The sequence below is a fragment of the Arachis ipaensis genome, chromosome B08 (assembly GCF_000816755.2).
Source record: "Arachis ipaensis cultivar K30076 chromosome B08, Araip1.1, whole genome shotgun sequence".
Lineage (NCBI taxonomy): Eukaryota > Viridiplantae > Streptophyta > Magnoliopsida > Fabales > Fabaceae > Arachis > Arachis ipaensis.
Genome location: NC_029792.2, coordinates 106,429,490 through 106,432,949, shown reverse-complemented (window position 1 = coordinate 106,432,949; position 3,460 = coordinate 106,429,490). Strand labels below are relative to the sequence as shown.

The 3,460-nt window shown below is 36.6% G+C and overlaps 1 protein-coding gene across 1 annotated transcript in view; it reads right to left on the bottom strand.

Annotated features, from left to right (window-relative positions):
* Positions 1-3,460, bottom strand: part of LOC107613964 (vicianin hydrolase) — a 32,099-nt gene that overhangs the window by 7,339 nt on the left and 21,300 nt on the right. The gene's annotated exons all lie outside the window — the stretch shown is intronic.

Here is a 3,460-nt window from a genome sequence, read left to right as displayed (position 1 = left end):
GGACACATGTTACAGAAAACATGGTTTTCCATCCCATTTGAGAGCCGAAAATGGAGGAAGCATAATCAACAACATAATTGCTGATGAGCATGATGAAAAAGTCAGCAATGCATCTCAGGAAGTTCAACATGACTCCAAGATCTCATTTTTTGCAGATTAAAAGTTGGCATTATTGGCACTTCTAGAAAAGCAAAAACCACAATAGCAAAGTCATAATCAAACCACTACACTACCATCTAGCCAATGTATTGCATTCATCATGTCATTAGCTACTTTTAGTCATTGCTCTTGTGTCATTGACTCAGGAGCCATTGGCCATGTCTCATATTCAATTAGTGCATTTAAAAGCTTATACCACATTAAATTTGTACATATAAACCTACCTGATGGAACACAAACTATCACAGATATAGCTGATACCATAGATTTTACTGCCCAACTTCAATTAGTACATGCATTGTTTGTCCCAAAATTTAAGTTCAATTTGATATCAGTATCGAAATTGACTAACGATATGAAATACAAGTTCATTTTTTATGATTCCAATTGTGAGATACATGTTCCAATTTCCAAAAAGAGGATTAGAGTAGCTGAACAAAGAAGGAGATTATATGCATTTGAGAATTTAAGACCAATCACAACAACAAATATCACATCAGCATTGTCATCTATGGCCTTGCCCTACAATTCCGGTAAAGATGATTCAAAAGTAATTTGGCATATTAGACTAGGCCACATACCATCTCAGAAAATAAATGTGATGCATAAATCATATAGTTTTTTGAAAAATAAAGGTTACATTGGACCCTATGGCTATGACTCCTGTCAGTATGCTAAATAGAAACGACTTTCTTTTTCTTCTAGCATGTCTAAGTCTGTGAATTTATTTGAGTTAGTACACATGGATATATGGGGATCTATTGGAACAGTTTTCATTGGAGAACACAAATATTTCTTGACTGTATAATTGATAACAAAAGTCAATATACTTGGATTTTTTTCATGAAATCAAAGGCTGAGATAGCTTCCCTTGTGTAAAATTTTATAAATCTTGCTCAAACAAAATTCAATGTTTCTATGAAAAAGATCAAAACTGATAATGTCCTTGAATTCAAGTTAAACTCTTTTTATAATTCCAAAGCCATAATACATCAAACAACGTGTACTGAGACTCATCAATCAAATGAAATTGTAGAAAGGAGGCATCAACACATTTTAGAAATAACTAAAGCATTAATGTTTCAAGCAAACATGCCAAAAGGGTTTCTGGACATATGCAGCAGCACAAGCTATTCATATTCTTAATCACATACCTAGAATTCTATTACAAAATGTTTCTCCCTATGAAATTTTAAAAGGAAAATTACCTGAGATTGACTATATCAGGGTGTTTGGTTGCTTGGCATATGTTGCAGCCTTACTGCTCATGGAAAGAAACTTGACAAAAGGTCCCGAAAATGTGTATATCTTGGACATAAACCAAGGACCAAGGGCTATTTGCTATTTGATCTATCAACTATGGATATTTTTCTCTCCAAAAATGTTGTTTTCTATGAAAATATTATGCCTTTTGCATCAGATGCATTCTCTGATCCTGGTCAAGCACAAAATCACATACCAACTAATATGCTTACTACATTCACAGATCCATTTGACATCACTTACAATACATCTTTTAAGAATCCATTGCATAACATTGTCACATGTTCACCTGCATCACAAACAGATGTTCTAGATACCATATTGCATAATCATGCATCCCATCCTGATTACATTGCTTCTGATTCAAGTGAGTTTCTAGAGCAATTAGCTCTAATTATTACTCATGATCATGCTTCCTTAGATGTATTTCTCAGAGGCTCAAAATTTGAAGCCTCAGGGATAGTTCATCAAGATCACACTGGTCTTAGAAGATCAAATAGGACAAGAAGGCCTCCAACATACCTGAAGAATTTTTATTGTTTGATGTCTTCTGCAACAGAATCAGCTAATCCTAATTCTTTCTTATAGTATCCTACTTCACAAGTAATTATCTCACTAAAGACAGACCCTTTAGCTAAACCCATGCATGTAGAACCTAGGAATTATGATGATGCTATTACAGATACTAATTGGAAGTCATCCATTGATAATTAACTTCTTGACTAAAGAATAATAAAACCTAGACTTTGACTAAACTCTCTGATGGTAAAAAAGCAGTAGTGAATTGTAGATGGGTCTTCAAACTCAAACTTAACCCGGATGGCTCCATAGAGAGGTATAAGGGGCGGCTTGTGGCCCAGGGTTTCTCTCAAACTCGTGGAGTGGACTACAAGGACACTTCAGTCCAGTGGTAAAAATGAATACATTTAGACTTGTGATGGCTATTTTGGCTATAAAGCAGTGGCATTTACACCAATTGGATGTGAACACAGTGTTCCTTCATGGTGATTTAAATGAAACAGTTTTCATGAAGCCTCCACCAGGATTACAACTTTCAAAAATAGGCTTGATTTGCAGATTGGACCGCTCTCTCTGTGGATTGAATCAGGCGAGTAGACAGTAGAACACTAAGTTTGCAACATCCCTCATCAATTTGGGCTATGTACAATCCAAACATGATTACATCATGTTTACCAAAATTAATTCAAAACATATTACTGTGATTTTGGTGTATGTTGATGACCTTGTGCTAGCAGGTGATGATCTTAAGAAAATCAACCATATCAAACAGTACTTCCATGGCCTCTTCAAGATCAAATACCTTGGTGAACTCACCTATTTTCTTGGCATGGAGATTTCCAAAGTCCAAAGGGGAATTGCTATTTGCCAACAAAAATACTGCATTGATCTTCTTAAGGATTATGGCATGCTGAATGCCAACTCAGTTTCAATGCCTATGGACTACACCACACATTTATCGAAGAGCTCAGGCACTGCCCTTGAATCAACTTCAGAGTATGGAAGACTTATAGGGTGACTGCTCTACCTTACCAACACTCGACCAGAGCTCTGCTATGTAGTGAAAAAACTCTGTCAGTTCCTTGATTGTGCGACAGACAAACACTTTGAGACAGCTTTGGGGATCCTCAGGTATCTCAGGAGCGCACCAGTCATGAGTCTATTCTTCTCAGCTAACATAGATTTACTCCCATCAAGGTTCTCTGACAGTAATTAGGGGACATGTTCTAATTCACGAAGATCAATTACAGGGTATTGTTTTTATCTAGGTACTTGAATCATTTCCTGGAAAAGCAAGAAACAAGATACAGTTGCTACATCATCGTGTGAAGCAAAATATAGGGCCCTTGTAGCAACAATCAAGGAGGCACAGTGGCTAAGGTTCATACTAGAAGAGTTGAAGGTAGACCAGGGGAGACTGATAACAATCTATTGCGATAGTCAGTCAGCTCTGCACATAGCCGCTAATCCCATCTTCCACGAACGGACAAAGCACATTAAGGTTGATTGCCATGTCGTG